Raw genomic sequence first — 12,400 nt, 5'->3', positions numbered from 1 at the left:
AGAGGGAATTTATTGCATGATCCATCCCCTGTTGTCCAGTTCCATTTTCTTGTAAGTTGGAGGTGTAGAGCACCCAGAGCACGTGGTTGTGTCCTTGACCATCTTGGCTAATAGCCATTGGTGGACCTATGCTCCATGAACTTATCCGAATGATACGCTTCCTGCAGTGGTTGTATGCCAGTCAGGAGTACTCCGTGCAGGCCAGGAAAGTATTCAGCAATCACAGCCTGAAGGGAGAAATAGCCGTTCTATAATCTTTTTCTACATCAAACTAATCTGGTGAGTGTGACACCCTGGCACCCCAATATTCACCACTGTCATGTAATTAGCATATGTTTTGTACAAAGTATGCCTTGTGAGGTATTGTTCTACAAGTCTTGATCTGCTAGACATTAATATCTCGTTGGAGTGTATGTGCTGTCATCATATGTGAAGTTATGAAGTTTAGCTATATATGTGTTACTAAAACATGTTAGGTTGAAAACACCCACAAGCAGCCTTTCAGGTACAACAGTAAAAAGGCCAAACAACGTTCATGGTTTATTGAGGAAATGCACACAAGCACAAGGATTACCCCAGAAACTGTGTACAATAGAAACCTCTCAGAGATAGCACTACACAATGGGAACCGTTTGATCCAGGTCACAGCAAAAGAGCTTTTCAGCAAGTGGTAAGAAGATATAAAAGGGGGACAATGACATCATGATGATACCTCACTCCCCCTACAGCAACACACCTGGAAACACCTGAGGAACAAAGACAGAACTGGGGGAAGTGATGGTCCCAGGCTAGAGGGATTTCTAGCCTGCGTATGAAAACCTGGGAAACCCAAGCTTGAAAAGCCAAGGCAGCTTGTGCGTTAAGAATCTGCCAGCTTGTTGATCACTCAGGGTGAGAATTTGCTAATCCATATCCTACCAGTCTAGTATGTTAAACTCAGTTTGTGGTTTTGTTTATTTACTAAGGTAATCTTTGACCTATTTGCTATCACTTAAAATCTATCTTTTGTAGTTAATAAACTTGTTTTTGTTTTGTCTAAAACCAGTGTGTGCAAATCCTAACTGGGGACAGAAAGCTGTTGCATATCTTCCTCCACATTGAGGGAGAAGGCGAATTTCATGATCTTACACTGTACAGTTCCAGATGGTATAATTTTGGGTTTACCCTTCAAAGGAGGGTGTGTACTTGAGTAACTGGGCAGTTCCTTAGCTGAGCCTTCCCATGCAGAGCTGATCTCAGGATCTGTGTGAAGCTGCAGCTGGGTGTGTCCCTAACTGTATGTGTGCTGGAAGGAGCTTGAGAGCCTGTCACAGCAGTACAGTGAAAAAGTAGCCCAGGTTGGTGGGTTAGGCGGGCTTACTGGTATTCCAGTTCCAGGTGGCACCCCAAAGGGGTGAAGGGCCCATAACAGTGAGGACACTAAATAAAGTTAGACACAACTTCCAAGCGATCCTAAACACCGTTATGTATGCAGGTATGCAACTGTCTTTTCATGCCATCATCAAGTGCTAGTCCCTGATGTGGCAAAATCTATGTCACACTGAGGTGCAGTTATACTCCAAAATGTATAAAATCACACTGTGAGGTTCCCTGTTGATTCCTTTGGTGATTCCAGATCAAATGTGCAATGGTTACAGATCAAAAGGTTTTTCCCACTGGGAAAAAAAACCCAGCAAAAAACTGGGATCTGAGTCGGTCTTTAGTTTGTCTCCTACATCATCCTGAGAAACGAAGACTGCAATTAAAATTTAGCAGACAATTTTTGTGATGATGTGTGAGACAGGGTAGCCCCCAGCTTGTTTTTTGGTCTCTAGCTGTCAGCTCAGTAGGATTTGCAGGCAGGAGATAGAATTACTTTGTCAAAAATCAAGATAATCCTGGGAAAAAAATTAGCGATGGTGACCCCAATTATAGAAGAGCTCAGGTCAGGGAAGCATTTTCCACAATAATGACACACATTTTAACTTGAATAAAATATCTTATTTACACAATACTTAGAACTGGTTGGGGGAAAAAGTGATTTTCCCCCCTCCCTCACACCATTTTTCATGGAAATTTTACTTTTTTTATCACTTCTGTTATTATTTGTATCAGTGTAGCAGCTCGAGGCCCCACCATGCTAGGTATTGTACGTATACATAGTGAGAGACAGCCCCTGTCTCAAAGAGTTTACAATCTAGAAAGACAAGGTAGACAAAGGGAGTAGAATTATACCTCTTTTACAGATGGGGAACAGACACAGAGAATAAGTGACTTACCCAAGGTGTCTGTGGCAGAACCAAGAACCGAGCCCAGATCTCTTGAATCGCAGTCTAAAGCCACAAGACTTTAGTCATTCCTCACTAATCACACTTTTCACCCCAAAGGCCTGGGATGGGAGGATGGCAACTAATAGGTGCACAGTTTGCTGTAGGGCAAAGAGATTTTGTCCAAGGACCACTTTGGTGAATGTGTTGATCAACATGTGGATTGTGTGATATGTTGACGAGTGTGTCTAAATGCCTGAATAGTAAATTTGCCTCAATATCTCCCTGATCTCTTTTCCTGTCTTTGAGTTCAGGCCCCCAGGCACACTGAAATTCTAAGATGTTCAAAGGTTTTCTTTTAGAGTAGCAGCTGTGTTAGTCTGTATTCGCAAAAAGAAAAGGAGTACTTGTGGCACCTTAGAGACTAACCAATTTATTTGAGCATAAGCTTTCGTGAGCTACAGCTCGCTTCATCGGATGCATTCAGTGGAAAATACAGTGGGGAGATTATAAATCTCCCCTCTGTATTTTCCGCTGATAATCTCCCCACTGTATTTTCCACTGAATGCATCCAATGAAGTGAGCTGTAGCTCACGAAAGCTTATGCTCAAATAAATTGGTTAGTCTCTAAGGTGCCACAAGTACTCCTTTTCTTTTTGCAAAGGTTTTCTGAGGGTGGTGTAGTGTAGAAGGAAATGTTTTTGCGTCAGGAGCAGAACTGTGTGAACGAAATAGAAAACCAGTTAATTCCCCTAGTTTCTGGTTTTGTTGTGGACCTGAAACTTGGTCCAGGATAATTGATATATTCCCTGAAGTTGATGCACCTTTCAGGCAAACTTGGGTTTAGTACCAGGAGAATCCCAAGGATTTAATGACAGGTGTAAATCTTGTTGTTTTGGCACCAAGCATTTTGGGATATAAATGTACAAACCTCAAAGCAAAACTCAGAAGGAGAAGGAAGGGTGATTGAATTTGTGCTGTCTAAACATCACCGCTCTCTAAGAATATAGAGTTGCCAGCCCTTCTAGCAACATAAAACTGAAAAGGTTTGGTCAGCTCTACCAGAAACAATTAACGAGAGTGATTAACCTACTTTCTAGTGAAGCTTTTTGATGCTCCAAATAGAAAGGAAAATTATGAACCCTGTTTGTAAGGTAAAAGTTCTTTGGGCATGAATTCTTTCTGAAAGAAATGACTGTTGCTTCCACAGCCTCCAGTCTTTGTAGTCAAAAGGAACTGAACTGAGAAGAGAGCCAGTGAAATCATTCCTGGAGTGAGGGAGTAATTTATCTATTGCCCAACTTTGGGTCTGAAATAGCCAGCAATGCCAGCTGCACTAGAGGTGTCTGCCCATGTCTCTTAGTGACTCTCAGCATACTTAGTAGTGAGAATGCTGAATGAGCTAGAGCAAGCAATTGAAAACGTAGATTCAGACATTCAGCCACTGTCCCCGTCTGACCCCAGTAACATGCCTCCCCCCCGCCCCGTCTTTCAGAGCAGCCCATATTATACACTTCATATAATAATGATCCTGCTCTCATTTAAGTAATGGTAACATTTCCTTTGGATTGAATGGAGCAGGCCCTAAATTTTGACCCATCTGGTTGTTCATCAAAACTTTGTTTTCCTGCAGAATTAGTCTGTCAGAGTCAGAAACAGGACATCAGGGGAAAGCTCCTGAACTCAAGATGTCAAAAGTGGCGGGTCTTCTACTTGAACAGTTTACTGATGGAGCCAAGGACATTTCCTACTGTGACAGTTATTTGTCGATTTCACTCCATTGGCTTGAGCTTGAGTTTCCATAAGTAAACACACAGCTGATGTTCAGCAAATGGTGATTTCCATTGTACCCCGCATAATATTTCCAGCGTTTCTCCCACTCTTCATCTGTTTAAATTGTAAACTCCTCAGGCCAAAAACTGTCTCTTATTATGTGGATGTACAACACCCAGCACGTGGGAGGCTCTAGGTGCTACTGTGATATAAATAATAACAACAACAACCAATGTTCTAACTGTCTGGCCACTGAAAAGCAGTCACTGACTTGAGGTGCAGAATAACCCCAACTGGCACTTAGTTTATTAATTACACTCCACCATAGGTTAGGACCTCATCTATTATGCTCACTGAGGCTATGGCTACACTACAAGGCTTTAAGCAACACGGCTGTGCCGCAAAAAGGCATGCAGTGTAGCTGCTGTTTGTCGGCAGGAGAGAGCAGTCCTGCCAACAAAAAGCTTCCCCCCCCCCACAAGCGGCAGCGGCTTTGTCGGCAGGAGAGCGCTTTTTGTCTGGCGCTTTTCGTCTGTAAATCTTTCGTCGTTCGGGGGGGTGGTTTTTTTAATACCCCTGAACGACAAAAGTTTTGTCGATGAAGTGCCAGTGTAGACAAAGCCTAAGAGTGGTTCCATAAAGATTTAGCCGTCCGTTAACAAAAGGGCCCATTGAAGCTTTAAAAACCCCATCACTAGTCACCATACCAGTCACCATAAGGAAAACTGTCCCAGGAAATAATATACTGGACGCTGTGCTGCATGGCATATACCCGACTGCAGCTAGGCCAACACATTCACCATTCAATGGTGAGAAGTGGACATTGTCCTTGTGGGTTAAAAAAATTCCAACCATGCCAAAAAGCTACAGCAAATTGTCTTTAGGAAACAGTTTCAATGAAAGTAAGCAGCAAATTCACCATTTTGACTGTTTTCCAATTGCCCATAGCTACACTTGTTAAATTGAGTGCTGCGTGCATAAATCAAAACAGGATGTTTTCTTTTACCTAACAATGGCAAAGCTCTGTGCCAGTTTTTAAGTGTGTTTTCCTGTGTGGATCCAATTTGAAGTTTTAAACACATTTTTCCCTATAGGTTTCTGTACATATTGCACATATACACACAGCCAGCCGGTCTAACTTAGCAGGTTTGGGGTTTTTTTAAGAGAAGGTTAACAAAAAATCAACAACTACCATCCTTGTTGATTTTTATTGTGCCCTTGGGTGCAATTAAATGTTGAGATGGTTATTGAATTTTCATGACAGATTGAATTTTCCTGTTTAGAAAGCACATACATACACTACATACCTACATCCCTTTCTGGGGCTAAGGCAGTTCAGAAACAATTGTACTGTTGTGATAAAGACAATGGTGCATCTGTGCCAAGGAATACTCAGGAAATGGAGACATCCAATAATTAAATGGACACTATCAGGGCAGCTGTGTGTTTTAAGATTCGAATGGCTGGAATTTTTTCCTTATACTTGTTTGCAAATGTTATTTATTTCTAGCCAAATATTTTAGGATTTTTTGTTTTTTTTAATTTTATTATAGGGGGTGTTGTAAATAGCCCAAAATTTATATGAAACAATCTATTTAGATATCTTAGGTACTTATATGGCTTCCCACTGCTCTAGTATCTGAGCATATCACATTCTTTTAATGTATTTCGCCTCCCAGCATCCCTGTGAGGTAGGGAATAGCTACCTCACAGGGATGAAAAGGGCAGAAAAGGTGTGGGAGTTACACTGTGTATGTAAGGGAGCAGTATGACTGCTCAGAGCTCAAGTATGAAACTGCAGAAAAACCTGAGTGTCTCTGGATTAAGTTGAGAAGTGTGAGCAACAAGGGTGATGTCGTGGTTGGAGTCTGCCATAGACCACCGGACCAGGGGGATGAGGTGGACGAGGCTTTCTTCCTGCAACTCACAGAAGTTACTAGATTGCAGGCCCTGGTTCTCATGGGAGACTTCAATCACCTTGATATCTGCTGGGAGAGCAATACAGCGGTGCATAGACAATCCAGGAAGTTTTTGGAAAGGGTAGGGGACAATTTCCCGGTGCAAGTGCTGGAGGAACCAACTAGAGGCAGAGCTCTTCTTGACCTGCTGCTCACAAACCGGGAAGAATTAGTAGGGGAAGCTAAAGTGGATGGGAACCTGGGAGGCAGTGACCATCAGATGGTTGAGTTCAGGATCCTGACACAGAGAAGAAAGGAGAGCAGCAGAATACGGACCCTGGACTTCAGAAAAGCAGACTTTGACTTCCTCAGGGAACTGATGGGCAGGATCCCCTGGGAGAATAACATGAGGGGGAAAGGAGTCCAGGAGAGCTGGCTGTATTTTAAAGAAACCTTATTGAGGTTACAGGGACAAACCATCCCGATATGTAGAAAGAATAGTAAATATGGCAGGCGACCAGCTTAGGTTAACAGTGAAATCATTGCTGATCTTGAACACAAAAAAGAAGCTTACAAGAAGTGGAAGATTGGACAAATGACTAGGGAAGAGTATAAAAATATTGCTCGGGGATGCAAGAGTGAAATTAGGAAGGCCAAATCACACCTGGAGTTGCAGCTAGCAAGAGATGTTAAGAGTAACAAGAAGGGTTTCTTCAGGTATATTAGCAACAAGAAGAAAGTCAAGGAAAGTGTGGGCCCCTTACTGAATGAGGGAGGCAACCTAGTGACAGAGGATGTGGAAAAAGCTAATGTACTCAATGCTTTTTTTGCCTCTGTCTTAACGAACAAGGTCAGCTCCCAGACTACTGCACTGGGCAGCACAGCATGGGGAGGAGGTGACCAGCCCGCTGTGGAGAAAGAAGAGGTTCGGGACTATTTAGAAAAGCTGGACGAGCACAAGTCCATGGGGCCGGATGCGTTGCATCCGAGAGTGCTAAAGGAGTTGGCGGATGTGATTGCAGAGCCATTGGCCATTATCTTTGAAAACTCATGGCGATCCGGAGAAGTCCCGGACGACTGGAAAAAGGCTAATGTAGTGCCCATCTTTAAAAAAGGGAAGAAGGAGGATCCTGGGAACTACACGCCAGTCAGCCTCACCTCAGTCCCTGGAAAAATCATGGAGCAGGTCCTCAAGGAATCAATTCTGAAGCACTTAGAGGAGAGGAAAGTGATCAGGAACAGTCAGCATGGATTCACCAAGGGCAAGTCATGCCTGACTAATCTAATTGCCTTCTATGACGAGATAACTGGCTCTGTGGATGAGGGGAAAGCGGTGGATGTGTTGTTCCTTGACTTTAGCAAAGCTTTTGACACGGTCTCCCACAGTATTCTTGCCAGCAAGTTAAAGAAGTATGGGCTGGATGAATGGATTATAAGGTGGATAGAAGGTTGACTAGATTGTCGGGCTCAATGGGTAGTGATCAATGGCTCCATGTCTAGTTAGCAGCCGGTATCAAGTGGAGTGCCCCAAGGGTCGGTCCTCGGGCCGGTTTTGTTCAATATCTTCATAAATGATCTGGAGGATGGTGTGGATTGGACCCTCAGCAAGTTTGCAGATGACACTAAACTGGGAAGAGAGGTAGATATGCTGGAGGGTAGGGATAGGATACAGAGGGACCTAGACAAATTAGAGGATCGGGCCAAAAGAAATCTGATAAGGTTCAACAAGGACAAGTGCAGAGTCCTGCACTTAGGATGGAAGAACCCCATGCACCGCTACAGACTAGGGACCGAATGGCTCGGCAGCAGTTCTGCAGAAAAGGACCTAGGGGTTACAGTGGATGAGAAGCTGGATATGAGTCAACAGTGTGCCCTTGTTGCCAAGAAGGCCAATGGCATTTTGGGATGTATATGTAGGGGCATTGCCAGCAGATCAAGGGACGTGATCGTTCCCCTCTATTCAACATTGTTGAGGCCTCATCTGGAGTACTGTGTCCAGTTTTGGGCCCCACACTACAAGAAGGATGTGGAAAAATTGGAAAGAGACCAGCGGAGGGCAACAAAAATGATTAGAGGACTGGGACACATGACTTATGAGGAGAGGCTGAGGGAACTGGGATTGTTTAGTCTGCAGAAGAGAAGAATGAGGGGGGATTTGATAGCTGCTTTCAACTACCTGAAAGGGGGTTCCAAAGAGGATGGCTCTAGACTGTTCTCAGTGGTAGCAGATGACAGAACAAGGAGTAATGGTCTCAAGTTGCAGTGGGGGAGGTTTAGGTTGGATATTAGGAAAAACTTTTTCACTAGGAGGGTGGTGAAACACTGGAATGCGTTACCTAGGGAGGTGGTGGAATCTCCTTCCTTAGAAGTTTTTAAGGTCCGGCTTGACAAAGCCCTGGCTGGGATGATTTAATTGGGGATTGGTCCTGCTTTGATCAGGGGGTTGGACTAGATGACCTCCTGAGGTTCCTTCCAACCCTGATATTCTATGATTATCTCCATGGTAGAGATGGGGAACTGAGACACAAAGAGGTTAAATGACTTATCCTATGTCACACAGGGAGTCTTTGGCAGAGGAGGGAATTTAACCTTGTCTCTCCCAGGTCCAGGCTAGCACCAATAAGAAGCAGTGCATGTGGCTCTGCTCTTATAAGGAATCCAACAATTAAAAAAAACCCTGTGTGGGTGTGACTGACTTAGCGATCATGAACGACTCAGCAACCCTGCGTGTGTATCCAGCCCTCCCAAGTAATTGCATGATAACAGATCAGCTTGGTCTTATGATCTATCCTGCAATTACAAACCAAGCCCATCTCTCCAGGGCAACCCTACAATAACATTGACAAGGAACTTTACAATAATAAATCAGTGTAATGTGTGAAAAGTGAGTAGAAAGACAGGCTAGGATGAAAAGCTGAAGTGTTGTCTTCTACACCAAGGTGGATAGGATATTTGACAATACTGGAAAAGCTATAAACCAGTAAATGTCAGTAAAAAGAACACTAACACAGGTCCACAATCTCTCCTTTTTATATGAGTAGGGGTCCCGCAGAGCAATGCTGATTTACACCAGCTGAGGATCTGGCCCAGAGAGTGCCCTTTTGTCCTCTTCCACTGACATGGGCAAAACCCCCTATTTACTAATTTAAGATGGCATTTGCAGGGGAAAGGGGAGGAATAAATATCTGTTTACTAGGTGCTGATTGCCCCAGCCGAGAGCCAAAAGTGAACAAGTCATTCCACCAACAGTTGGAAAAAGACAGAGTCCATGGAGTCGTACACTGTTTTTTCAAACCTTTCAGCAGCTCTTTTTTTATCCTTCACAAGTTGTCCACCCAATATTACAGTTGTTATTGTTACGCTTACCCAACAAGCAAACAGTTAACCTGATCAGACTGCAGTCTTTCCCAGAGTATCTGTCCATCAGCTGTCTAGCTATCCTGGAAGATGTCTGTGAGCAATAGCGCACATCAGGATGTGTGGTTGTAATAGTAATACTGAATACTTCAAAAGCACTTTTTACATTTGTAGCTCACAAAGCATTTAACAAAGGCCACCCCAAAGGATCCTTCCCAGATTTTACACAGAATCTAGTGCCCACCAGGACAGGCAGTATCGTGTGAAAAGTCATGCAATACAGACATGACCAGTTTTTGTAGTTGTGGAAACTGAGGCTCAGAGCAGTTGTGTGTCACTCAAGGTCACACAGCCAGTCTACATTAGAGCCAGGTATAGAATTCAGGCCTTTACACTCTTGGGTCTGATCAAAAACTCCCCCACAAACATATTAGTTTATCAGGCATAGTATAGGGTTAGAAACAGTGTTATCTGTTGGCTGGAGCAGGGGATTGGGAATTAAAACGTCTGGGTTTGATTCCTGGTTCTGTCACTGATATATCATTTGACCCATGGCTGTCAATTAATCTAGCTGTGCTTCAGTTTATTCAGTAGTAAATGGGGTGCCACTGTTTTACCTATCTTACAGCAGTGCTGTGTGGTTTAATCCATGATTATGGAATGCTGTAGGAACACTGAGCAAGGGATGTTTTGGAAGAGCAAAGCACAAGGATTAGAATTTTTATTTTCTAGATGATTTGATTAATATTTCTGTTATGCTGCTGCCCCTCGCTGTTGTATGTTTCAGCATTGCATTTGTAGAGATAGTTTTATAATGGTCATAACTCTTGGCACTTACACCTCATTTTCTAATGAGAATCCCAAAGCCCTTCCCAGAAGTGGGAAAGTATTGTTATCTCCATGTTACAAATGGGTGAAATGAAGGCACAGAGAGGGGAAGTGACTTATCAAAGGTGACACAGTAAATTACGGGCAGAGCTAGGAATAGAACCCAGGTTCACAAGTCCCAGCTGAGCTGCTGGACCAGGCTACCTTCCCATCATGTAACACATGAATGACGCTTTATGAAGCTGAGATGATTTTTTGTTCTTATTTAGCCTGTCAGCCCGAGCTCCACAGATGCAACTTTCAGCCTCACTCCTTCATCTTGCTGTGGGCTTAAATAAAAATAAAATTAAAAATGGAGCTTTTCTCTAATCACACGGGAAAGGACTCCTGCAGCAAGAAACCTCAGGCTCCTCCTCCACCCAGGGGAGGCGAGGATGGTGAGATCCCTTTGTCATGCAAGTAAACTGATTTTGCCCAAGCTTACTTGAGTCTAGCTCACCTGTGGTGAACTGTGCTTGTCGAGGTTTCAACTGGCAAGGTTTCCATTGCTGAGCATTTGTTTCATGTGTTGTTTGTTTTGACAGATGGGTGTTAAACACTACCGAGGTGAAGGGGTTTTGTCAGTTTATATTTAAATCATGAGTTTGGTTCTCCTGGGATGCAGAGTGAACTATTAGCAGGATGAAAGGCAGCTCACCGCAGTGCTCGCTTTCATGCACACAGCAGCTTTGAATTGGGTGTCCTATGAATATGGAAAATCTCCCGTTCATCTGACCCGCGCATCCTGAAGCAGTGGTGATTATTGTTAATATGGAAAGAATGTGCCTTCCCCATATAGAGACGGTAAAGCTCCTTGCTGAGGGCCCGCTCTCACACTGAAATTGAAGAAGCTAAATGGGAACTGGATGCTCCGATAATGCAAGATGTTGAGCACCCAGAGCTATCACTGACTGGCATGCAGTGGGTTAACTGGCTCCTCCACTTGGAGCTATAACCGTTTCCTGATCTCCAGTCATCTGTAGAGTGTTTACTCTACACCTGTGATGGCAAGAATGGAGAATCGATTGGAGTTTGCAGGTGAAAATGGATTGTAACCTGCTGTCCATAGTGTCAATGGAGCTGATTAGCACGTGCGTCTATCTCTAATGGATTGTTCTCACAGGTGAGAATCATTCAGAGACCAGCTGGGGCCATGGCCCGCCTGTAGGGTGTTCATTCAGTGCAGCACTCACTGTGTCATTGTTCAGTCTGTGTCGACAAGGGGATGTTCACTGCAACAAAGCAGCAGAATGAGTGTAATTTGGACTTAATATAGCCAACGATCACTGGGACATGGGAAATGTCAGTGCTACTGTACAGGATTACTTTAAAAGACTCCCCAATAGCATAGCAGGATGCATTCCCTTCCTGCTGTATTACAGCTCAAAAAGAGAGCAAACGTTAGGGAGAGTAATAGGATGCCCGTCTCATATTACTGACAGGGGTTAGAATTGTATTTGCTTTTACCTAGCACCTTTCAGGCCCCAGGTGTCTCAAAGCACTATAGAAAGCAATTTATTAGCTAGTGATGCTGTTATTATTTATATTCCAGGGAACATGTAGAGGCCCTAATTAAGGTTCAGGGCCCCATTGTGCTAGGCACTGTACAAACATGTAGTAAAGAGTAAAGACTCTCTGCCTTAGAGAGCTGAGAGTCTTGTGCAGTGGCTCTGCTGCAACTTGTGGCTGCCCTTGCATGCTTCTTGGCAAGAGAGGGAATTTAGATGGAGGCACCAGGGGTGATATCTTAGGCCCATTGAAGTCAATGGCAAAACTCCCATTGATTTCAATGCGGCCAAAATTTCAGCCCCAGATTCTGTGTCATGGGATTTTTAACGGCTGCTATGGATAACCCACTGGTGTTGGACAAGAAAGGGCTTTGCTTTAGTGTAATCTCCGTTGACACAATGTAGTAAAATTGGAGCAATATTACATCAATACTAAATCATCACGCAGTAATATGATCTTATATTTACATGGTGCATAGCATCAGCAAGGTTAGTGATTGTGATTAAGGAATCCCTTCACCCACAAGTGCAATGCAGCCACATCTTGGGTGGAGCCTGTCAGCTATTAAACAGCATTTAGTAACTCTACACAACAGGTAAAGACAAGAATAGACAAAGAATCCCGTATCCAGTTGAAATAGCAAGGAGGATTTAAATGGGCAGAATCAGTGACCCAAAATGGAATTCAATCAGGAGACTGGGGTTAACATCCTTGCTCTTGGAGAAGTTGCCATGGTGTGATTGTTCAATA

Source organism: Caretta caretta, chromosome 19, assembly GCF_965140235.1.
Source record: "Caretta caretta isolate rCarCar2 chromosome 19, rCarCar1.hap1, whole genome shotgun sequence".
Classification (NCBI taxonomy): Eukaryota; Metazoa; Chordata; order Testudines; family Cheloniidae; genus Caretta; species Caretta caretta.
This window is presented reverse-complemented; position numbering follows the sequence as displayed.